The following is a 26,748-nucleotide window of genomic DNA, read 5'->3' on the forward strand; positions in this document are numbered from 1 at the left end:
AAAATTGCAACTTTATTGAAATCTTAGTGGATCAGGAATAGGGAAAAAAAAACACTGTTTGAAAAAGCTTGTAGGTGTGACAGAATCTACAAAAGCAGGCAACCGTCTGTAACGGTTTCGGTTTCTTTGTGTTTTGTTCCTTGATTTCCTGTTTTATTTTGTAGTAATTCCTGTTCTGTTGTTTCGAGTTTTACCCTTCCCCATCAGTCCTGAGTGTTTCCACCTGTGTCTTGTTGCCTTGTATGTATTTAAGTCCTGTCCTTCCCTTCTTCCTGTGTTGGTCCATATTGTGTCGTTCCCCGGTTTAGAGTTTTTCGAGTTTCAAGTTTGCCTGCCTGTTGCAGTGGTTTTGTTTTGTAGTTTCGAGTTCACGTTATTAAACCTTCCATTCCCTGCATCCTCCTGCCTCCACTCCTCTCTGCGCCTGGGTACCTCCTATTCTCCCCGTAACATTATGGACCAACCCTACCAGTACCCAGCAGAGGGGACCTGTCTCTGGTGGACCCCTGGCTCTTCCCAGATCTACAGGGACTTCAAGGGGAGTCGCCTGGCCATAAGGGGGGGTCGACCACATCACCGCCGCCCCCATTCTAAGACATCCCCTGTTTCCTGGTTGGAGCGAGACGTTCTCCGGCATCAGTCCTTCCTGGACCCTCTGGACAAGGATTTTTGGCCCTGGGAGGACTTTTACGGGGAGGATGAGGGGGTCGAGACCCAGTGGGCCTTGAACTGCCCCCAGCTCCCTGCCTCCATCTTTGACGGGAGTCATCTGGCAGTGAGGGGGGGAAGCCGCCGCCGACGTCGCCGACGCCGCCGACGCCGCCGACGCCCTTCTCAACGTCCCGCCCTGGTTTCGGAGGTGAACCAGGAGGCACCCCGTCCGGTTCCGGCTCCGAGGAGGGTACCGGACCCACCACGACCCGTTTCGGTTCCGAAGAGGGTGCCGGACGCACCCCGTCCGGTTCCGGCTCCGAGGAGGGTGCCAGAACCACCACGACCCGTTCCTGCTCCCAGGAGGGTCCTGGACAGGGGGATGGCAGACCGGAGGGAACCAGACGTCTGGCCCGAGCCCCCCGCACCGGACGTCTGGCCCGAGCCCTCCGCACGGGACGTCTGGCCCGAGCCCCCCGCACCGGACGTCTGGCCCGAGCCCCCCGCACCGGACGTCTGGCCCGAGACCCCCGCACCGGACGTCTGGCCCGAGACCCCCGCACCGGACGTCTGGCCCGAGCCCTCCGCACCGGACGTCTGGCCCGAGCCCTCCGCACCGGACGTCTGGCCCGAGCCCCCCGCACCGGACGTCTGGCCCGAGCCCCCCGCACCGGACGTCTGGCCCGAGCCCCCCGCACCGGACGTCTGGCCCGAGCCCCCCACACCGGACGTCTGGCCTGAGCCCCCCGCACCGGACCCTGAGCCCGTGCCGCCTGCCGCGGACCCCAAACCCGAGCCGCCCGCCGCGGACCCCGAGCCGCTCGCCACGGACCCCGAGCCCGAGCCGCCTGCCGCGGACCCCGAGCCCGAGCCACCAGCTCCAGACTTTGAGCCCGAGCCACCAGCTCCAGACTTTGAGCCCGAGCTGCCAGCCGTTTGCTGGTCTGACTGTCAGTGCCGGATAGCACTACCTTCCGGCCGCCCTCCGGACCTGCCTCGCCGGACCGAGCGGTCTCCTGGCCGTCCTCCTGACCCGCCGCGCCGGACTGCGCGGTCTCCCGGCCGTCCTCCTGACCCGCCGCGCCGGACTGCGCGGTCTCCCGGCCGTCCTCCCTACCCGCCACGCCGGAATGCGCGGCCTCCCGGCCGCCCTCCAGACTATGTTGGCCCTTATTTTGGCCTTTCAGGCCCCCCCCTCCTGGACTGTAGGTGGAACCTCGGTGCGGTTCCTTGAGTGGGGGGTAATGTAACGGTTTCGGTTTCTTTGTGTTTTGTTCCTTGATTTCCTGTTTTATTTTGTAGTAATTCCTGTTCTGTTGTTTCGAGTTTTACCCTTCCCCATCAGTCCTGAGTGTTTCCACCTGTGTCTTGTTGCCTTGTATGTATTTAAGTCCTGTCCTTCCCTTCTTCCTGTGTTGGTCCATATTGTGTCGTTCCCCGGTTTAGAGTTTTTCGAGTTTCAAGTTTGCCTGCCTGTTGCAGTGATTTTGTTTTGTAGTTTCGAGTTTACGTTATTAAACCTTCCATTCCCTGCATCCTCCTGTCTCCACTCCTCTCTGCGCCTGGGTACCTCCTATTCTCCCCGTAACACCGTCTCCCTGCTCTATTCCGATGGATTTACTTGATCCCCTTCCAGACAAACAGATCTGTGTATGTCTTTGTTTTCATATCTGACCTGACATCTGGCTCTAAACTGTATGGTTGGATAGCTCCAATGTAGTTCACCATTTCTGTTGCACTGCTACTGTTTGGTTGGGGTTGTCAAGGGCTGTAAGCTAGCATGAAAGCATGTAAACAGATGGATGATGGGAAGAAAGGCTGGGCTTACTCTGCACCAAGGTTCCCGCCCAAATCTCAGAAGTAAATTTCTAATAAACTACTGTAACTCTGCAGAAACTATGTCCTAGAAAACGACACAGGTTTCTTGATTTTGATTTAAAAAAACAGCATATACATCGTTAAAAGACCACTGGGAGCAATTTACAACAGATCCAAATCCAGCAACTAAAAGGGCTCATGTTGTGAGGCATAAATAAGACTTTTCCAGAAAAAGTGAATCTCAAAGTAACTTCCTCAGGTAATTCTAAATCAGCCTTCAATCTAACCTGCACCTTTTCAGACAAGAAAGTGCAACTGTAGTAAAACAGAGCATCATCGAGATCCCAGTGCTAATTACCACAATGCAGTGCAGCCATGAAGACCTGCGCTTTACTACAGATCCATGTGTTTCTTCATGTCATTTTCTCCTCTGTAAGTTGAGTTGCTCAACTAGAAGTTGCTCTAAAAGTGAAGACTAACTTGATTTAGTCCAGCCCCAAACACTGACTGAATTACAGAAGCTGCTGCTAACAACGTGCAGCACTACTTGTGCATTAGGCGCTTAACGAAGGGCGCTTTAAAAACGTTTCAAACCCTAACAGGCTACATGCTAAATATAATTTTAACATAGGCCAAAGACTAATCATTCAAATGATCAAATTAAGGACTCCAGGATTTGAAGGATTTGGCCAAAAGAGCCCGAGCTAGTTCCTGATTGGCAATTGGCCCACTGATGCACAGCTGCTGGCTTCACACATCATGGTTTTTCCTGGGATAGAAGAAAATAAGGCAACTATTCTGAAATTCTCTCAGCTCTAGACCCAGAAAACTAATTCTAGATAACATTTGACAGAGGAATTGAAGCAATCCCATCAGCAAACAGTTCGAATAGATGAGATGCAGATTTTAAAACAAGTGAACACTTTCATACATGTTTCCATCCCAGAGGATCTCATTACTGTGGCCTCAGATCAGGACCCTCCTTTGTGCATGCGTTTCCATCTTACATGCGTGGAATAATTTGCATGCATGCATGTGTGTGCATGCAAATGTAATGCATATTACAGGCAGGCCTGTGTCCGAGTGCGATGCAGATTTTCCGTTTAGAGCTGGGAGCAGCAGAACTAGTGGAGGGGGAGACGTAAACTTTAAAGGAGAAAGCAGGAGGAAAAAAAGAAAGGAGTGAGGGCGAACATGGTCAGAGAGGACAGACGTGAGCTAAATAGCTGACTTGGCAACTGTAAACCAGAGAGGGAGGAGCAGGGTGCGTGAGTCATACTGCTCCGCAATGGGCTACTGTAAAGGACAGAAGCTTTCCTTTTTTTTTTCCTTCTTCAGGAAATGTGCTCTGTTTGGCTGGAGGTCTGGTAGATCATGTCTGCCTCCGGCAATAATAGCAAACGCTGCTTTTGTCATGTTTTTATGCAGGATATATTATTCCCTTTTTAGCAGAAAGGTACATTGTCATAACACTTTAACACTAACTTCATAGGAGAACTTTAACTATTTTGTTTTGTTCGTACACTGGTAGTGATGGAGGATGTTGTTACTCCAGGTGTAAGAGAGCAGAAAGGCCCCCTCATCCTGGTTCATGGAAGTGTGGGCTCGCACAACCGTGTCTGGCAATAGAAAAACCTAAGATGTCAGTTATCGATACAGATACCAGTAACTGTATTGAACTTAAAGTAATTTATTTGGGTCTGAGTGTGGTTTGATGACGCACGTTCAAGAATGCTCTAAAGGTTCTAGTATTGCCCAGGATATTCACACTGGACAAGCAGGGAGGAGCTTTATGTTATTCCTTTTCTATTGTTTACAAGCATACGTCTGCCACCTAAAGCTGGAAAAGGTTTGGTGCGAAATGTCGATGTAAATCTCATGAATCTCATTCCAGGCTTTTTCTTTCACGGCTCTATTCCAATATATTTTTACACGTTTACATAGATTTTTAATTGAAAGTGGCAGCTAGAAGCAATCTGTACGTGGCTTAAGTCTTGGCCTAAGACCGGGCATGTGACGCACATATAAGAATGTGCGTTCTTGAATGTGTGTCACATTCAAGCGATTTAACACTGGATACTAGCGCATGTCTACCACCTACAGTTCAAAGAGTACGTCACTACCAAATCCGTGTCCCTAAATGGTCAAAGCCTGACCATTTTTAACGTTCAACGAGTGTTCAACGGGAGCGCGTTTTGTATGTAAAGCCCCAGAACAGCCAGAAACACGTGTTTAGTCTTGTTTATGTAGAGTTTTTATTGGAAATGGACGGTCAAACGCAGAGGGCGGGAGGAACGTGGCTTCAGAGTTTAGCCTTGGTTTTGCATTTCTGTCCATAGATCATCATTTCAAACACCCAGTTCCTCAAATACGTCTTGCTTTTGTTTCCCTTTTTGATCATAGAGAGTTCCTTTACTTTTACTAATGGACTTTTTTTGGTTCTGTGTACAATAGGGGTATAAAGGGTACAAGTTTCTATTGAAAAATCGATTGAAAAGTGACAGTAACAGCAGAGTCTGCTAAAAATCAAACAAGATTATGTTTAAAAAAGGTATAAGATTGATCAGGAAGTAAAGTATTCATTTCTGGCAAACTTTTTCTACTGTTTTTACTCTGCCTTTTTCTATACATGTGGTGCAAACAAAAATATGTCCAATCACAAGCTAGTCAGGTCAATTCCTATTGGCTGAAGGTGAACCACAGTAAGTGATGTGGTTGCGTGCTCTAAACATACGATAATCCTTTTCTATTCCAAACAATGGCTGAATAAATTACACTTTTATTTAACCACAAAACAGTCTAAAAGAACCAAAATGGCAGGATTTAATGTTTGAAGCTGTTATAACAAAGACTTTTTTTTGTTGTTGTTGCTTTAAATTAAAATTGTTGGGAAGAAAAAAAAACTTTCTCTATTAAAAAGCATTTTCATTTATAGTTTTAAATGCCAAATGAAGAATAAATATCTATTTTATCCATAAAGGTAAAAGAATGGGACTGTATTGTATCACCACAAAGTTAGTTGACTCTTGTGAACCACTAGGGTTGCAAAATGTCAGTAAACGCAGAAATAACTGTTTTTTTCTCTGTATGTTTTTTTTTTCCGTTCAGGAAATATCATTCCCAAATGAGCAGCTATTGTAAGGGCATGGCACCTTAAAGAAGTTTGGTCTGTTTTAAGTGTGAAAGAAAACAGAAAAAAAAGATTTTTTGGCATTTTTGGTATTTAAACAGAGTTGGCATGACTAGTCAGAGTAAATCCTTTAAGCCAAACCCATTTGCTATTGAGAAACACAGTGAAGTACTAATAGACGTGGTGTGATGCTGTCTGAAAAATATTTTATAATTCCACCAGCAAATACAAATAAAATATAAAAATTAAACCCTAATGCCCTGGAATGCTTATGTTTTGTTTGCATGACTTGATTCATTTTACTGTGGTCAGAATATAGCATTTTTTAAAGTTTTTTAAGCTTTAAAGGCTTCTGTTTTTGCAGCTCAGAGTCCAAAAAGCTTTGAGAACCATGAACAGTTGCCTGAAAATGCTGAGTCATTACTTTTTTTTTACCACTGCTTAATCATGTGACATTTTAAATTGGTTTGGTCAACACCAGTGACCATTTGTAAGTGTACCCACATTGATAATTTTTTTAATTAAATCGAAATAAAAAAATACAAAAAAACATGACCTTTATAACTAAGGAATTGAGCCTTTATCAGTTCTTCAGTACAGCCACTTCGTTTTTCCATAACATTAAAGGGACAACAAGACTTTTTATATAATTTTGTGTCTTGAGTATTGTTAGTATTCATCACACAGATTTCAGTGGAGTTACTATTTTATTCCCTTCAAATTTTTTGTTTTCTGCATCATAATTGGAATTTGAGTGTTTGGCACTAATGTGTTTGTAAAAGGCATGACAATTATTTGACTATTTCTCTTTTTTCTTTATCTTTTTAAACAAACCATATTGAAAGCTAACATGATCAAACCATTAAAACTGAAAACGCCTCTTCTTCTTCTTCTTTTCCTTTGGGCTTTTCCCTTCAGGGATCACCACAGCAAATCAGCTTCCTCCATCTAACCCTGTCTTCTGTAACACCAGCTGCCTTCATGTCCTCGTTTTCTGCATCCATAAAGCTCCTCTTTGGTTTTCCTCTAGACCTCTTGCCTGCCAGCTATGGACTCAGCATCCGTCTACCAACATATTCTCTTTCTCTCTTCTGCACTTGTCTGAATCATCTCAGTCTGGCCTCTCTGACTTTATCTCCAAAACCTGTAACATGTGATGTCTCCCTGATGTACTTATTCCTGATCCTATCCATTCTGGTCACTACCAAAGAGAACCTCAACATTTTCATCTCTGCTCCCTCCAATTCTGCTTTTTGTCGGTTCTTCAATGCCACTGTCTCTAGGCCAAACAACACGGCTGCTCTCACCACAGTTTTGTACACCTTTCCTTTCATTTGAGCTGAAACTCTTCTTTTCTTCACCCATTCCCACCTGCCTGCCCTTGCTTCTTCATTATTCTGGACTGTTGATCCTAGATCCTTAAAATCTTCCACCTTCTTCATCTCTTCTCCCTGTAACCTCACTCTTCCACTTGGGTCCCTCTCATTCACACACATGAATTCCATCTTGCTGTGGCTAACCTTCATTCCTCTCCTTTCCAGGGCAATCCTCCACCTCTCAAGCTTCTCCTCCACTTGTTTTCTGCTCTCGCTACAAAACACAGTATTGTCTGCAAACATCAGAGTCGATGATGATTCCTGTCTAACTGCTGTTTTTGCAAAAGCAGGAAGGATGATGAACAAGTATTCATAAACAGCTATACATTTATATATACATTTACTGTCAGACCTTGAATTATTAAAACCCTTAATACATTTTAGATATGTAACTTTTTGTTCAGTTCTAAATCAAAATTAGGGATTTGTTTTCCCCCCTCATTTTTGCCTTTGGAACATCAATCTGTTACATTTTCTGAGATGCATTTCATTTTCTTTCAATATTAATCTTTTTCAAATGAAAGTTACTTTAAGTCTGACTTTGCCAGGGGGCCTGACTCTAAATGTGTGCCATAAAACGTACGCTTTGCTGCAAACAAGGCTGCAGCTAACAGAAACTTCAAAGATGAGAAAAGTTCGATTTTGTTTGCAGAAAAACCACATTTTGCATGGGTGTGGTCCAATGGCATGTGCAAACTTCATTTTGTATCACATGTTGCAGACTCCTCACAAATACTGTACAAGCTTGTGTGTGCGGCAATGAGTTGACACATCCCAAATATGTCTTTGAACTCTGTCTGAGTGACGCATAAAGAAGAGCTCTGCGCTGAGTAAAGCCCTCACCGCTCACTTCTCTCCGCACTGCAAAAACAGAACCTTAAGACAGTAAAAAAAAGCCCCTTGTTTTAAGAAAAAATGTTTTATTTTGTCTTGCAAAAAAAACATTTTTTATTAGGACATTTTTTCAATAGCAAAATCAAATCAAAATAATTTAAAGAAAAAAATGTCTTAGTGACTACAATTTTTTTCTTAAAATAGGACTTTTTGCTTGGTAAGACCATTTTTCTTACCCCATTAGAAATATTTATTTTTTATTCAAAGAAAACATTCTAAATTTGAAGTCTTTTTGACTAATTTCTAGGAAGCCTGTTTTTGCAGCGTGAGCTCTTTCCTCCTGCCTCCCCACCAGCCAGCCCTTCAGCGCTGATTCTTGGGAACATCTGAGGGGTTTAATACAATTTGTGGGCAAAGGAGGCAGGGAGGAGTGAATGAAACATTGACTTCTATATAAGAGCACGGCTCCGGCAGTAATCTTATTTGAGATTGCAGTGATGAGATTTTGGCTTCTTTACTCTGCAAGATGATGCAACTTTGGTCTTAAAAACACAATACAGCTGCTCTGAGTGCATGTGTGTTTTTGTGTGTAAGAGCATTTTACAATCTATGTCCTTCTGATTTTATCTGGAAACTCGGCTAAAAGCAGCATGTTTCCATTTCTGTGCGCATGGAGAAGATAACGTCTTTTTTTCTTCTTCATGTGAAGTTGCTTTGTGGTCTTTTTAATTGTTCTGGACACCACATAGGCTATACTGTTGTTGGTTTTCTGTGGCAGAAACGTGCTTTAGGTTTCATATAAACATGTTATAGTTTTCATGAAGGAAATATTCATAAAGGCAGGCAGCATCAACAACAACTCTGAGGCAGAATCAAGGTCAGGCTACAGTTCATGTTCACACAAAGAGCAGATTGAAGAGTGGAATTTAATGAAGATGTGGTTTTTGACTGTCAGTTTGAACTATACGATGAAGATGATGATTATCTAGTCTGTGCTCTTTTTTTGTGTGAAGTATTACACTTTGAAGCTAAGAGGATTTAGCTTCATTAGCTCGTCTTTTGTTTTTCCTGTGGCCAATAAAAATTTCCATTAGGCTCCTTTTACATTCAGTTTCTCTGCTTTGATGCCGTAAGGATGACGCTTTAGTCCATCTGCCTTCATCTTAAAAAGACACAACAGGCAAACCAAAGAGTTTGTACGTACAAAAGTTATGCTTAGGCTCACGGAAATGGTTAAATGTATACTTTAAACTGATGTTCTAGTCTTCCTCAACTTTCTCAACTTATGATGAGGAGAAGCTTTAAAGCTACTTTCACACCGCCCTCAGCACCCCGCGTTCAAGCAACCACGTCCTATATAAACACCCGTATATGCAGGTTTGGGGCTTCCACGTTTGAAACTTTTGCGCTTACGTGTAACTACACATATTTTTACACCCTTTTTTGGCCCTACGTACAAAATGCACAGCCAATGCTGGTGTATTGAAGGTTAAACCAGGTTGACCAATCAGAGACCCTGATTTGGTAGTGACGTATGGATGACATCTCGTTTAATTCACGAAAGTGCCACTCCATTGTAAATTGATCATGAAGAAGAAAATTAATAATTGCAGTTTGTGTCTGGCCGTAATTCTATGACACAAAATCTTTCATATTTTTGAAAAGAGCTGTGATAGAAAAAACCTGGGGCTAGATTCCCAAGATTTGTACCGTTTTGACATTTTGCATCAAGACTCTTCCAACTGTAGGCGGCAGGCATGCACTAGTAAATAGTAGTAAATACAAAAAAGAATAAAAAAAGCCCTCTCTGCTTTTCCACCATCAATGCCACGGGCTAAATGCATGTTCAAGAACCAGTGTTAGCGCATTCTTGAACGTTCGTCACATGCCTGGTGTGTACGTAGCTTGGGATGCAGACATGGAGGACTGCACTCCTGCACGCCACTGAATTGACTTTCTTGGTGTGTCTGCTTAAGTGTGATTCTTTGTAGGGCTTGCAAAGTCAACCACATGAAACAAGATAAAATATACAAGTTAAAGTAAATTTAAATGATGAAACATTTCCTATCAAAACTTTACTTTGCCAAACTTATTTTTAAGAAACTCATAAAACTTTCTCTGCACTTGACAGAAGGAATCACTTAGTGGTATTGTACAAACACAAAAATACATAGTTAAAGTCCCACTCTGATCCTCTTTTGATCTATTTTTAAAGCGTTCCCAGTGGTCTTTGAATTAGAATTAAGCAGTTTTTAGCGAAAATGTAAAAATCTGTGTTGTTTTCTAGAACATTTTCTGCAGGGCGGCAGTAGTTCATTAGTAATTTGCCTCTGAATAGTGGGCGGGACTGTTGACCCAGGACAACTGCACCTCCCTTTCCTCTGAGCAGGGAGCTTGTGGCCCATCAGGCGTACTTTCTCATCCAGCCCTTTGCGTTCTGTTAAATATTATAAGTGGTATGTAAATCAAGAATGATTTGATTTGATGTTACAAAAAAGCTGTTTTTTCAACGGAATCGTCTGCTCCTGATTCCCAATGATTTGAATAATAAAATACTCTAATACTGAAATGTTATTTTAATCTTAATTTTATTTATATACAGTATGTCCTCCATTATGAAAGAAATTTCCACAAGAACATGTTACAAACAACAAAAACTGGATATTCATCCAAGTGAGTCTTTAAAGAAAAGTATTGTAAGTGTTTATATATTTTCTTTATTTCCTAGTTCCAAATAAACCATAAGATCTGTGCTTAACAATACAGTAAACTAATTTTAATAATTGCCATTCAAGGTAAAGAAAATGCTTTAAAAAGAACTGCTGTCTTTATCAATATAAAATGTTCAATGTTTTTGGTCTCTGATCTGCATTAAGGGATTTTTTGCGTTTCAAAAACAGGACCTTGCGTAACATCATTACAAAATAATAACTCAGGTAAAACAACACTATCATCATATCTTTGAAGTACTAAAATATTTCTTGTTTTTTGAGGTTTTTAAAGCGCATTGCTGCTGAATGTTTTCTATGCCGAAGCAGTTCTGGGCAGTCAACAACACTGTTTGTTTTTACCCATGATTCTCTGGGTTGTCATGGTAATGTATGTCTGTAGAAAACCTTAGGGGGATAGAGAAGTGATGATGGGAGAACATTTAGGGAGCAGCTGCAAAACATGTAAAAAATCTTCACTTTGATGGCGGGATTTGCACAGACATCACAAGTTCAGTTTTTAGACCTTTCAAATTACAAAAGAAAAACTATTCATTTGTGTTTGACCTTGGCAAAGGGACAGCCTTGTTGAAAAAAGGAAATTACTTATATTGTCCAGCTTTAAAGCAGCATTTTCAGGATAATCATACTAAATTTGTCAGAATAAACTGGTAAGAAACAAGGAAAGATCTCGCTTTTCTTTTGTCTAGCATTTTTTTAGACATCAAATCCGTAAAATCTCAATTAAAAGGAACATTTTCTGACAAAATGTAGCTTTTTGGTATCCATTAATAGGCTGCAGTGACTCCCTGAACCAGGATAGTATGAAGACAAACTAGAAATACAAGTACACGAAGCAAAAATGAACAAATAAATTCATTTTTTAAAAAGCAGAGACTGGATACTGACAGCTATTACTGAGTCATAAACAACTAATCGCACTTTCACCCACACGTTTACCACACAGCATATGCCTAAACCACACTTGTCCAACACAGTGTGTGCTGCCAACACCTGTCAAATACCAGCAGTGTACTCAGGCTTTTTCCTCTTCCAGTTCAGCTCTCAGACGCTCTGCAGCTTGTTTGCAAGTATAAAAACGGGATGAAAGATTTTTCTGCTAAATCACATTGATCACTTATTTCTTCAACGTTCACATATCCACGCTCCAGCAGATTTTTCCTGCCCACACACAGTGGCTTAAAACTGTACCAGGCCCGGCGCCAGAGGGCGGGCCGAGCAGGCCAGCCCCGCCCATTTACACATCAGGCCGCCCCAGGACAGGTGCTGTTCGTTCTCGGTATTGTTGTACCCTAAGATCACTAAAAATGGACAATAGAACTTGACTTAAAAAAAGGTTAGCACGGAATACAGAAGCAGTAAGAAAACTACTTCAGTGTCAGCAAAGCAAGTGTAGCAACAGGCCACATCAGCTCCGCCTCTTTGCTCTGCAGCGGCACTCCCATTCACTCATCCAGTCAAGATGATGTTCAAGTTGACAAGCCTAAACAAGAATGCCTCAAAAATTTTCCAGCGCAATATTTCTCTGGAAAGAAATGGATTTTCTGAGTTGCATGGTAACAAAACATACTCTGGTGAGCATATTCAGTAAAAAGTACTGTTTTTCATGCAAACAGTTCACCAAAATCGGATTTGATCTCAGTGAAGTTCTGTCACTTCTTTTTTTTATATATTATTATTTACATTTAAGGTTTGAGCTTCTGTTGTGAGAGTTTACACAAATGTGTTTAAAATGATTAAAAGACAATGTATGGTAACTGTGCCTCCCAAAACGACCAATGCTTTAACAGTATTTTTCTCAAAACACTAGCTCTTATTCATTTACCCCCCTCCCCCATAAATCCATTTAACCATCATTCACACTATTAAAATGTGAATGAAGCCCAACCCAGCCCAAACCCGACCAATTAACTTGATTTGCAGGCCCAAGCTTGAAGCAAACCCGAAATTTCAATTTATCCCACAGTATTTCTGGCAGAAAAGAACGCAAGATTTCATAAGGTTAAAATAATCTACATATTTTTATGATCATGATAAATGCATTTGCACAACGAAATAACGCTGGAACACAGAATTAGAGGCCAGACAAAGAGAGTAAAAGAGAGATCTCGATGCGCACCTTCTTAATTACGCGGAGAAATACTGCAGCCCAGCGTCTGCGCTTCCAGTTTAGTAGTTATATACCAATTACCTTACAGAACCTTCTCTTTTTTAACCAAATTATCTATTTATAACAAGTATTCCTTAGTTTAGTGTCCAAACATCGTTTTAGTATACATTTTTAAAAACATATATTTATTAAAAAAGTCAGAGAGAGAGAAGCTGGCCCGACCCGACGTGAACGTAATGATTGTCATTTTAGTCCTCGACCCGACCCGAATTTCCGGGTTCTGACTCGGGCTCGAGCTTAAGATCTTACCTCTAATTCACACAAGGTCGGTTGTTTTCTGTGGATCCTGGAATGCACAATAACTAAAAAAAGGTTAACGTGAGGAGCTTTTTAGAGCTAACATGATACTTTTTGATCTTTTACAATATTAGAGAACCCATTGTAAGAAATTCTGTGATCTTTTTAAGATCTTAGATTTAAAAAACATACCTGCCTTCTGGAAATGATCATTATAGTTCGATAATGAGGACATTTGTGAAGTACCATAGTTTTTTGGAAAATATAAGTTGGAGTATTGGTCACAGAAACCAAAGAAATGCATCATAAAGAAGAAAAAATCCTATATAAGTCACACTGGAGGAAAAGTTGCACTTTTGGAATAATTATATATTTTAACACAACAAAAAATGGACATTTCATCTTGAGAGGGAAGTCATAATAATGGACTAGAAAACAATAATTGACGGAATATATGCACAGTTTACTAACGTAATTGTATTTAGCTTCATGAAACATAGGAAGACTCTAGTAGCGCAACACATGGACAATTCTTCAGATGAACAGCTAAGATACTCAAGCTCCCAGGCCTCTGATAGAAGACCCAAGCTTATATGAGAAACCACCAGCAGAAGGGTGAGAGGGGCATTTATATATATATATATATATATATATATATATATATATATATATATATATATATATAAATTTTTGGTTGACAACTAATACAGCAATCTACCACTACATCCTTCGCGATCACCTTGTCGATCGGGATCGATGTTATGAGCATCCTTGGAGGAGCAGCTGCAGCGGGGGCGCCCAATCAGTTACAATGTGCTTCTGTTACTGATAGTATCATGTAAATATATGTCCACAAACAGCTGTGAAATTAAAAAAAAATAACTATAAATAACTTTCACAACTTCGGTTTGCCCCTATGCGACGCATATGCCGCAGACCCACTTTTTGTGCCACTGCCCTGTTCTAAAGCCAATCAGTGCAGCAACTGCTTCATGAATGTGTCTTTTACAGAATTACAATTTATCGTTTTTTTTTAGTCTAAGTTATTTTAAAAAAAAGTTCATTGTTGCACTTCTTTTTCTCACCACACACACCACAACACACCCTAGTGTGGTTTTCAGAGTTGCATTACATTATATTCATATTCATGCAGGCTGGAGGAAAGACTCAGCTCGCGCTGCAGTCACTTTTAGCTCAAAGTGAAGCAGTTTGAAACAGAGAATGTGAGTTTTTCCTCCACTTTTTCGTCTGTGATTAAAGAGAGGCTTTCATTTCTGCTTGCAGCGCATCACACATCCAGCTGAACTTATGGAGCTTGCTCTGGTCAGGGTCATTAAGCATGCTGTTGGGGATGTGGCTCAAGCCAAAAGAATAGAGAGAAAGCCGGCATGCCAAACTTTTTGTTATGCTGTCCTAGAAAGTCCTGGAAACTAAAAAAGCTGCTCTTTACTTTTCATCACAGTGACTTTGCTGAATCCAGCTCAGTCCATGTACTTTTATTTAAGCCTTTTGGTATCTGTGGTAATCCGGATCTCAATCTTTTGAAGGTTTATGATTTCAATTACATTTGGATTTGCAGTCTTTGGCAGTGGTTGATGAAATGAGTGCCATTCTGGTTAGAATACGGTGTCAGACTGTTCAATAGGAATTGACAGCCTTGAAAGATTTTCAAACACACGCCAAAGTTCAATTAAAAACTATTTTCATTTAAAGATAAAAACAAGAAAGACTTTTATTTTTAAAAAGAATTCCTCTTTGTTACACCAGGTGAATTTTCAAGCTAATATCTATCCAACATCTGGAAACTACAAAGTTTAACGCAAGATATGCCAATGTGTCAATGCCAGAAAAGCCAAAGTGGGTACAAAATTTGAAAGTCATTAGAGTTGGAGCAGTCTTCATGGTGGTTTAGCAATTAAAACCTTTTCCTCAAAGCAAGAAGGCCCTGGTTCAAATCCCATCTGAGACCTTTCTACATGGAAGCGGAGGCACTGACATCATCAGTCAGATTTACAAATCTATGAATCCTCCAGAGTAGCTTATTAACCATTTGATTGGCAACAGTTAAAGTGTGTTGTTTAAAAGTTCATTTCAACATTTTTCTTCCATTTACAAACTGTATTCCTGGAAATTAAATCACCCAAATTGTTATTATTGACCTACTTTTACTTATAGGAAGTCTGTGTGCCACTCCTTCTGGATGAAACCATGGATGGCCTGTTTGTAGAAGTTTTCCTTTTCTTTCTTCAGTTTTTAAAGTCTGTCTGTCTCAGTGGGGATCACTGCCAGTGACGTGTCTCCACAAATTCCTCAGTTTAGACAAGTAATCCTCCATTTAGAAAATGATGCTAAACAATATGAAAGAATAACTGGAGGCTGCACTACCACTGCGTCACATTCGCCCTCTGCCATCAGGTCAGCATACTGCGTGGCTCACCTAGTGTATTTTTAATGGGCATTTTTAGCAGATAAAAAAGACTAAATGGATCACAAACTGGCACCAATGTAATCAGCCAGTTGGCAAGAAATAAAAAAAGTATTGTGAAGTGATTTAAAAAAAATAATCTTTTATGACAATGTAAATACCGAAACAGTAAAACGCATGCATCAGCTGCAGTTCCAGTCAGTGTGTGCGGCACCAGGGAGCTACGAGCTGCTGGAGCTTATCCTGCCGCTTTCTCATGTATTTGAACAAGAAATTTGATACTTTCTTTTACCAAAGAAACATTGACATTTCTAAAAAAAATTACATTTGATTTTTTATTTGAAAAAGTTTATTTGTTTCATTTAATTTATGCATTTTTTATGTGATGCCTCACCTGCCTCTCCTGACTGCACATCACTGCAACACGGAATTAGCATAGTCTCCTTGTGCATATGTGATTTTTTTCGGGCTCTGGTTTCCTCCTCCAGTCCAAAAATATGCTTCAGAGGTTAAACCCTATAACACTGGGGATGTCGCTGCCGACGCCTAAACAACACACGTTTTTTTGACATAACATGTAGCTATGACTGTTCATGCAATCAAAGTCATCCAGCAGATTCTGATGTGGAGAAAAGCAGCTTTGCACATGGCTCTGCTTATCAACCGGTGCTCTCCATGACCGAATCAGCTGATTCATGCTGATTGTGTAAATACTTTCCTTCTGTAAAATGTTACATATCAGCACAAAGCTGCTTTTCTCCCCTTCAATCCACTGGAATTGCGTCAACAGTTGGAGAGTTACAGTAATCGAAAGAATGGGAATAAATGGGTCCTAGTTGTGAGTGTGAGTGGCTGCTCAACCCTGTTTTGCCCTGCGATGGACAGACAAACTGTCTAAGGTTTTGCCATTGTGTTCTCTGTCCCGATCAGGCAGGAAACTTGTGACTTGGATTTTTCCCCCCACTTCACCCGTCAGTAGCTGAGTAGGCTCCAGCAACCCTGTAACACCAAACGGCCCTGAGAGCGGCTTTACAAAAAGCATGGCTAATGCTGGAGCTTTTTATAAATAAAAAGCAGTATTTCTGTTTCTGCTGATCTTAATTTGTTGTGATCTTTCACTTTTTGGTTGCATTCAGGTCACATTTTCTTCATTCTCATTTTTATTGCCTCAGAATGGAGTCATGAAGCAGTGATGCTGGGAAGTGCATTCCAACAATTCTGTTTTATTGCAAGTAAAGAGGGAGGAGGATATGTTTCTGTATTTTTCCCTCAATGATCCACCATAAATCTGCACACTGTGTCCTGTATCATCACAGAGCCATGCCCATCACGAACGAGATGAAGTGACCTAATAACCTTTTTTGAAGGCCACCCTCCGAGAAGATCTTCCCGGACCCTAAATATGAAGCATCTCTCCTAACTAAGAGACAGAATGATCTGTGCCTCTCCTCTCTTTCGTCATAGCTGTTCTCAAGATATTTCAGACAACAAGGAGGAGACGTAAAGGACGTCCAGACCCTCGAGGAATTTGTCACCAGAGAAGGAAAAAGAAAACCGATGAAGAGACAGACAGAGAGATGCCTGAAAGATAAGAGAGAGAACAGAGAGCAATCAAAAGAAAAACAGTCTGCTGTTTTTTTCTCCTGCTGCTGGTATCTCAGGGTTGGAACAACAGATCCTTGTCATGAAATGGAGGTACAGCTGATGTGCTGCTCAATCAGAGGAGGTAATACAATTTCAATAGTACAGTCTCCAGTTTAATGGCACTGCCAGATAGATTTCTACACTTAGCCATCTCAGAACAGAAAATCAGAGGTGTTTTTAAGTTGCTGTCAGGCCTCAGTGTCTCCAAACCGCTCTTCACACCAAATCTGTTCTGTCTGCAGAACGGAGGACAGACGTAATGAAACAGAATGGAGAAAGCCGTCTCCAGCTTTCATTTCTCCTTTACCCTGTCTTTAAATTTCTGTCTGTTGTATCTCCATCCTTGTCTCTCTGTTTTTAACTCAGCCTTCTCACCTTATCTATCTGCCCATCACACTTTCCTTATCCCCTTTTTCCCGTCTTTCCTTAGCATCCCCACAGCAAAGTCTTGATTTCTAGAGAAGGGTGGTGTAGCAGCAGCCGGCATACAAAACAGCTGACTCAAAACGCACACACACAACCTGCATGAATGGGTGTGCAGCTTGCAGGAATAGAGAGATGGAGAAGGATGAGAAGATAAATATAGAGGAGAAGAAGCATTTCAGGGAAGGGAAACAGGGAGGGAAAGGAGGGGCTATAAAACCTTCTGTTAGAAGTTTAGGTTAAGATTAGCTCAGACTCCGGTACAACGAGCAGATATGCGTCAGCAGACATTAAGCAGCTTCTTCATCATTTACGCTACGAACAGAAGGCACGAGGTCAGCGTTTGGTTGTCTCATCACTTCAAAACAAAATGCTCGGGTTAATAAAACTGGCTCCTGGGAGTCTTCAGGAAGCCTGAGACCCAGCGTGACTCCTGTTTTCAGGCACCTTTCCAGCACCCTCACAACTTGCTGTGTTTACAAATTGGCCAAGAATGGAGTACTTAAAGCAGTTAGATGACCTCCATTTAAAAAAGAAAAAAGGTTTTTGACAAGTTTCTTCTGGAGAGTATGATTGCTGATCCGGTTTCTTTCCCATCATGCCTTTAGATCACAATAAAACCATAATATGGCTGGCATTACCATAAATTTGTTTCAAAATATTTACTATTTAATAGTTTCAGTAAATACAATAGTTACTAAGCTACCATATACTAATTGTGGAAAAAGTATGTTTAAACATACATAAGTAAGGTAACATGCATTGGTACATACATAAGTAAAGTAATACATAAGTAAAGTAACATACATAAGTAACAAACAAAGTAAGGGTACTAAACAGCTTCATTTCATGCCTTCATTTTGTGTGATTGTGTATGTGTGTGTGTGCGCTTGCTTGGTGGGGTGTGTGCAAGTGGGTTACAACTCGTAACAATAACTTCCTAATTACAGTTCCCCAGTGTTTGTGCAATCTTCCTGAAATGCTAACTAGCCCCCTACAGGGACTCTGGTTCATTATTAATCCATGTGCTTGCTTGAGTGCATGAGTCCTGGGTTGAAAAGTGTGTGCCTTGGAATCAAGTGTGTAGGCTCGTGCATGCCTGTCTCTGCATCTCCACACATCCCTTTTGCCGTTGCATGTGTCATGTTCACATATGCAACGCTGATTTGTGTCAGCACTCAGCATGAGCGGGATTCAGCTTTTACGGCTCTGAATGAAGGTCATGTGTCAAACAGGTAAAGAAAGAGTCACGTTGACACCCCCCCCCCCCCCCCCATCACTACTTCCCTCTAGATGTTTGAGGAGGTTACATACAGGACACGTTAAAGAAAAAATCGATTCCTCGCCTGCACACTCTCAGGGTTACACACGTGTTAACATCCAGGGAATCACCATGTTGCAGGCATGTGTTATGGCCCGCGTGTCAACGCTCCAAGGAAAACTGTAATACCATATATTCCGCGCTATGTGGCACACTTAAAAGATTTAATTCTTTTTCAAAAAAATATTATAATCAGAAGCACTGAATGGGATTATTCTGGTACTATTTACTGATATTGAAGCAATTTTGAGAGGTTTACAGCGCTGTGTCAAAATGTTGGTCTTGTTTTTTTAAGTTGCAAACAAGTTTAAGTTTATTGTTAATACACTAACACGACTAACGTGTAGCAATCAGTCTGTAGATTTTTTACATCCTACTAACAAGGCTGGGAGTTCGCATAGTCACAGTAACAGATGTTTTAGTGGTTTGTTTTAGTTTATTCTTGTTTTTTCTTACATGTTGGACACAAGATTGGCAGTTGCAAGTATTATTTTAACGCTAACATGTAGCTGTGTCAGACTCTTTTTTTACTGTTACTAACGAGGGAATGGGATGGACAGAGGGTGTAAGAAGAGCGCTAAATGCAAGAGGGATGACTGTGGTGCACAGGGGAGAGAGGTTGCTCAGGACAGGGAGTTTGTGTATGAATGAATGGATGGGTGTGGTAGAGGTCTGGTCTTGGTATGAAGCGGCAAGGGGAAACCAGCCTTGGCTGAGGCCCTGCTGTGGAGGTGCCCACACTGGGCTGTGCAACTGACCCTGGTGCAGTGTGGTGTGGCTTGGACCAGGCCTTAGACCAGTCACATACACACACACACACGCACATACGCACACACTGAAGGAGGAGGGTTTGGGGAAGAGAAGGAGGGAGGTAAGAATGGGTGCCTTGTCTAGGCTACCCCACTTTGGTGGGACAAAGCCTGGGTATATATATAGGAGGTGTCATGCTGTCCCAGTAACATTTGTTTTAGTGGTGTCAGTCAGCTTTTTTACGTGTTGTAAACAAGGTTGGAAGTTACAGGTTTTAGACGCGGCTAACGTGTAACAGTGTCAGACTCTGTTTTTTAACATGTTACCAAAAAAGGGGGAGTTCATGTATGTGTTAGCGTTATCAGTTACAAGTATTGTAACTCACAATGTAACGCGGCTAACATGTAGCGCTTTACAACTTCTTGAGTTACTTTGATCGCAGTTCTTAAAGTCTAACTGACCAACTTATCTCTGACTCTTTTCACTTGCTTAATCCGCCTTATTTCGGCGTGCATTAAATATGACATAAGTTTGAAAAAAAAGGCCATTCAGTGCACTATAGTGCGAAGAAAGAAGGAACTCATTCTTTTCTGCTTCACATTTGTCCTCTTCACATTTGCCTTTGATTGACCTTCAGGAGAAACTCACACATTTTTCAGATGTTCGAGATGTTCGAGTGTCTCAATCTAAATAAAAAAGCACCATCGTTATTTCTGCTGCCTGCACTGTTTCCCCATCACGGGCCTTATCTATTTGATGTAACCTGTTTCTTTTTTTTTTAAACCAAATGTTGAAATCAAAGTTAAAGAGAAAAAAAGGAGAATCTGAAGAAAATACACAATGAGAAAGACTCATTTTTGCAGAAAATTACCAGACATGCAGAAACTGTTCATATTTATGCAGATGTCCCGTAGGGGGCACCGCAGGGCATCCCAAAGATCAACATTATGACAGAGACATTGCATGCTCTCATTCCTAACACAGAAGACAACTTCCTGTCCAAATGAAATGACTTTGACAAATAGCAACTGATGAATTCTGAGCCTTTGATTGCAGCAGTTCGACATAACACACGGCTCTGGCAACCAGAGAGGTGGAAAAAAAAATCCAGCAAATGGATGGGAGTGTTGAGGGACTCCCCCTGCACACCAGCGCATCTCAAGAGTTCCCAAAGAACCATCCTCACAGAGATGCCTGTAGGTACAGAGACTGAGCTGTGGGTGGATATTTCACTCCTGGGGGTTCAGTAAATGATACAGCACGGCAAGGAAGAAAAAACTAGTCCTTCACAAACTCGGGTGAAGGTTAAGAGCAAACCTTGAGCACATTGACAAGACAGGCCGGATGCAAACGCTGTCACTTTTTATCCATTTACAACATGCCGGCGACTCCTTCCTTCAAAAGCTGCCACTTCTTATTACAAATGATTTGTAAAGTTTGTACCTGCCTCGTTACAGATGTAACCAAAAGACATGGACACTTCTGCTGCTGCAGCACAAAAAGCTTTTACTGGTTAACTGCTGAAAAGGAGATGTTGGAGCACCTTATTGCGTTAAAAGCTTGAGAATAATAAGGTTTGAGAGTTTCTTTTCTCTGCGTCTATGTGAGGGGCGCTCAGACCTTTGGTGAAAAATAGGCACTTTGTGACAGTGCAGTCCTTGGACTGGTGCAGCACACACTGCAGTACTAATGCAGGATGAGAGTAAGACTGCCCTCAAAGATACAGATGTCCCATGATATCTAAATACTTCACTTTGACACAAAATTACTGCCATTTTTCAATCCCCAAAGCTAAATTTCCCCAAAAATGAATCAGTAAGGCTGTTATACTGTAACCTCGTCATGTCTGTCATCCTGAGAGTGAGGCCCAGCTCTCCTCCTCTCTTCCTTTCTTTCCATTTTCTATCCCCCTTTTTTTCCCTTCTTTCCCGCTCTCCACGGCACTCAGCCAACAATTGGATTCAGTCAGTGGAAAAACTCTGTTAGTAGTCCATGCCCTATGGGACAAAATGGCAACAACATCCATTGCAACAGATCATAGGGCGGGTCAAAATGTAACTGCAAGACTTTGCGTCTCGCATATCCATCCGCTGGGCCTCTGCGTTTGAGCCGCACATCAAGACGGTTTTAACGGGTGTGACGGTTTAGCTGCATGGACACAAGTTGTGGCAAATGTGGTTTAAGTCCGGGGACGTCGCAAGCTCCCACAAGAGCCACTACTGCTTCTTCTATCTTCTGCAAGTGTGAAACCTGACAAGACAGATGAGCAGCGGGTCTTCCATAGCATCTTCCCCCTCCTTTGATGTTTTTGGCAAGGAAATGCCTCAACATGTCTCCTTTAGGTGTCACATTTCTTTGAAGTCTGGTGACTGTGAAAGCCACGCTCCATGATTTGCTTAATTTCGCTGCTCATTAAAGCAGTTATTGAGCCCCTTGTGGCCTTGAACAAAGCATTGTTGTTCCTTCTTTGTCTCAACTCATCGAATTTGTTCGTTTCTGTTAAAAAGCACTTTAAGAGATTTTTATTTTTATTTTGTTACACCAGGCTGCATGTTCTTTTTCGTGGGGGGGGGGGGGGGATAGATTAATAATGTGTTCTATTGCTGAAGTAGCTTTGCAGAGACCTGGGGAATAATTAGGAGCTGGATCTGATTTTACCAGGTCATTATTTAGTTTTTTATGGTGAGACCTAAGAGGACACATTGGTGCTTTTAAAGCAATTTCAGGCCTAGAGCTATCAAGCCTTTCCAATAAAGTTTATTCGGATTCAAGAAAAGAATGCTTTGAAGATGAAAGAAGATTTGATATGGTTGTAATTAGGGGTGAAACCAGAGGGAGAGATAAACGAGCCTCCAATCCGGAATGAGCTGTCGCTGTCCATGGTGCTGAACGCGTTTATGCGTAAACCCGGGTTATGAGGACTCTGGGACCGACGCCTGTCCCGGGACAAGGACTACTCTGTTACATCTGCAAAAAAATCTGGCACACTGAAGACAAATCTTCAAAGGCTGATGAAGCTCAGGTCAAATCTGCACAGTTATAGGCAGCTGGAAGGAAGAATCCAATCAGGCACCGCGCAAATTCACCGGGGACTGATCCTGTGATTCTCATGTGCGCGTGATTATTAATGCAAACGCAGAGAAGGCCAGCAAGCTTATTAGAAATCCAAAATTCGTTTCATTCAGCTCACACACACGTAGAGGTGCGCACATTTATGACGAAAAATCACAAAAAAGCATGGATTGATTTCAGAATTGCAGGAGGCTCGTTTTAAATGTTTTTCTCAAAGTTGCCTTCGCATATTATTTTTTTTAATAAATCCAAGCAATACAAGATGCAAAGCTGGAGCTCCTTGCGCCATCTGCTCATGTTCGTCTGAAGGCTTCACTTTACCTGATCCAGATGCCAGCATAGAAGAAGACGGTGCTCCTCCACACATCGGTCCGCTCGCTGCCTCCTCTTTTCTGTTTCAGTCTGTCCGTTACTGATGCGCCCCTGCGCTCTGCTGTCGCCCCTGACAGGAGCTGTGACCGGGATCCGCGCGGCGGTCACAGCGGCTGTGGAGCAGCGTCCGATCCCAGGATTTTTTGGAATTCAAAACGGCGCCTGGTGTGATGTGCTGTCTGCTCACCGCTGCCTGCTTCCTCTCTCCTCCTCCTCTCTCCCCACTCAGTTCCTGCGTTTCACACTGCGTCAGGACTCGCTCTCCTGCGCGCTCTCTCCTGTTTAACTCTCTTCTGTGCGCGCGCACGGGAACAGAAGGTTATGCATTTGGTGGAATGGAGTTTCTATTTGCGCCCTGTTGTCATTCCATTCGCTTCTATCGCCCTCTCAGACCTGCTGCTCCAGTCAGCTGCTCTTTCAGCGCAGAAAGGCTTCCGTGGCTCTCGAAGCGCCGCACACAGCCGTGGAGATGGCGCTTTCGCACGTGAAGTGGGAGATTGCCCAATCAAAGCCAATCCGAGGAACTTTTTAGGCGAAAGTGCCTCGAATAGATGCAAGTGGAGCTGCAATCATGGGAACTGGGGTCCAGCAGAGATGTAGATACTTGTTGTGTGATGGGTGGAGGCCACATTGATGCGTTTTTCTCCCCAAAAGATAGACGGGGCCCGAGCGCTGTCTCAAATTGGCCGTCTGCCTGGATGCGCTGTGGAGCGATGCAATGACCTACGAGCAGTCTGGCCAGAATAACTTATTTAATCACACAAGCACGCGCGCACACAGACACACAGTGGAAGAAATAAGCATTTGATCCCTTCCTGATTTTGTAGTTTTGCCCACTTAAAAAAACAATTGACAGCCTGTCATCTTAATGACAGACTTAATAAATAGTAGAAAATCAAGAAATAATGTTAAAAGAGTTATATAAATTAATTTCCATTTCATTTAACAAAATAAGTATTTGATCCCCTGGTAACCATTAAGAGTTCTGGTTCACATAGAGCAGTTACACTCTCCCAATCAACCTGTCACCTGAGTTGAAAACACCTGTTTAAACTAATTAGATCAGAAAAGACACCTGTCGGCAGAATCAGTCAATCAGTCAGACTCCAAACTCTTCAACATTGGAAAGACTTAAGAGCTTTCTGTGGATTTTAGGGAGAAAATTGTAGACCTGCACAAGACCAGAACTGACTACAAATCCATCGGCAAGAAGCTGGAGGTCAAGGTGGCAAATGTTGCACTTGTGCCAAAAAAAACAAGAATTACAACATGACCATCAATCCACATATGCCTGGGGCTTCAAACAAGATCTCACCTGGTGGGGTTTCCATGATCATGACACCAGTGAAAAATCGGACTAAAATAACACAGCAGGAGTTAGAGGATGATCTTAAAGCAGCTGGAACACAGTCATGAGGAAAACTATTGGTAATATTTTACGCCGTAAAAGTTGAACATCTTGCAATGCTCGCAAAGTAGTCCTGTTGAAGAAGGCACATGAGAAGGCACCTGAAGTTTGTCAACAAACAGCTTCATAATTTAGAGCGTGATTAAGAGAAGTTGTTGTGGTCAGATGAAACCCAAATTGAGCTCTTTGACATCAACACAACGCTTTGTCTTTGGAGGAAGAGAAAGTCTGTCCATGAACACCATCCCGACTATTAAGCATGGAGGTAGTGGCAGTGGAGGCAGGTTGTCCAATGACCGAAGGGATGGTGGTTCGATCCCCGCTCCACCCAGCCAGCTGTCGTTGTGTCCTGGGACAAGACACTTCACCCTCCCTGCCTCCAGTGCGGCTCCACTGGTGTGCGAATGTGTATGAATGTGCCGATGTTGGTCAGAGGGGCTGTGGGCGCAAACTGGCAGCCACGCCTCTGCCAGTCTGCCCCCAGGGCAGCTGAGGCTACATTAGTAGTTACCATCACCAAGTATGAATGAGGAGTGAATGATAATGGGCAAATTGTGAGCTCTTTAAGCACCAAGAAAAAGCGCAGATAAATCTAATCCATTATTATTATTAGAAACATTATGTTTTTTAGGGTATTTTTGTGCACAGGGCTACTACCCCATGTGAATGGGGGGATGGACGGAGCCATGTAACATTAAATCCTGAGTGAAAACCTCCTTCCCTCCCCCAGGAGTCTTAAAATGGGTCATGGATGGATGTCCCAGCAGGATATTGACCCTAAACATTCAGCCAAGGCAACCAGGGAATGACTGAAGAAAAAGCACATCAGGGTCACTGAGTGGCCCAGCCAGTCTCTGCACCTCAATCCTATAGAAAACGGATGGAGATAGCTGAAGCTCAGAGTTGCCAGGCAACAGCCACAATATCTTAATGAGTTAAAAGTCATTAGCAAAGAAGAGAGGGTCAAATTTGTTCCAATGTGCAGAAACCTGGTCAGCAACTGCAAGAAATGTCTGGCCTCTGTGCTGCTAATAAGTATCAAGCCACAGGGTACTAAGTCTTTCCAGCAAGAGGGTTCAAAAACTTATGTTCTTTAATGAATGGCAAATAAATGTATGTAAACCCAGAATCGCACTTTTCTGATACATCATGTATTGAACTGTAAGAACACCCCTCCCCTACTGTCATTGTGGTAAAAACATAAAACCCCTCCTTTTTGACAGTCAGCGTCATACTTCACCGTCAAGTTGCAAAGTCCTATCTTTTTTCAATCATTACCATTTCCTCTAAATATATAAATAATTCACCTGCTGCTACAACTACCACATCCTAAATCACTGACACTTCTGCATTGAAGAAGGAAAAGCCACCAAATCCAAAAATCTAGGAGGTCGTTTGAGGTCATTTTGGTGTAAAGTTTAAAAAACACACATCTCAGATGTAAAGAGCTGAGTTTGACACATGAGTAATGAAAAAATATGTAGCTTTTCACCGTCTGGAACCTGTTCAGACTTGGCTCAGGTGCAGCCCCTCCCCCCATCCGCATTTAACATATGGCTGGGCTTTACACCTGAACCATTTCTTAGCAGTCAAGTTGTCCGTACTCAGGTTTTTGGGGGGAATCCAGATTCTTGCCCCCCACTCTCTGGCCTCAAAGAGTTTGAGGCCATACTGAATGATAATCACAAACTTGTGTGTGAAAAGAATGATTTTAATCTTTTAATGATCTATTGAACTCTTTGTATTCGTGATCCTTTTGATTTCATGTTTTACTTCGAAGCCCATCGAGACGACTGTTGTTGTGATTTTGGGCTATACAAATAAAATTGAATTGAATTGAATTGAATTAATGCCATAGGTCTGTGCGATTGTGTTGATTTTTTTTGATTGATTGATTTACTTTATCGATTTATTTCAAGCATTGCAGTCAAAGCAATAAAGACTGTACACAATGTACACAGATTTATCAAACTCATTACAGAAATTATTAAATGCATAGATTAAAAAAACAGAAAATAAAACAAACAAAAAAGACACTTAAATCGTTTGCTTAATTAAATATAGTGATTATTAACTAAAGTCATGTAGAGCTTGATTTATTGCTTGAAAAGAAGTGGGAAGAAGTGAGCTTATATAATCCCACCCCTACTGAGTTAATTCATTATATAGTTTTGCATAGTTTTTATAATCTGGTTCTGATTCGAAAGATTCTTTTCAAGTTACAAAATCCAGTGCAGTGCATGAGTAGAATGATCAATGCTTGATTGGAAGATCGCATGTTCTATTGCTGCCTGGCCACATGTCGAAGTGTCCTTGGGCAAAACCCCCACATTGCTCCAGGTGGTTATAGTTATATATTATGTGTGTGTGCACTGGTGAATGAGACTG

The 26,748-nt window shown here is 42.1% G+C and overlaps 1 protein-coding gene across 2 annotated transcripts in view; it reads right to left on the minus strand.

Moving 5' to 3' along the window:
• Positions 1-23,347, minus strand: part of LOC101154758 (protein ELFN1) — a 153,088-nt gene extending 129,741 nt beyond the window's left edge. For both annotated transcript variants that reach the window (XM_004066082.4, XM_011477880.3), the window contains exon 1: positions 22,902-23,347. The gene's annotated coding sequence lies outside the window, so the exon portion shown is untranslated. The remainder of the gene's footprint in view (positions 1-22,901) is intronic.
• Between the last annotated feature and the right edge of the window lie 3,401 nt (positions 23,348-26,748).

This window comes from Oryzias latipes, chromosome 1 (assembly GCF_002234675.1).
Source record: "Oryzias latipes chromosome 1, ASM223467v1".
In the NCBI taxonomy this organism is placed as follows: Eukaryota; Metazoa; Chordata; class Actinopteri; order Beloniformes; family Adrianichthyidae; genus Oryzias; species Oryzias latipes.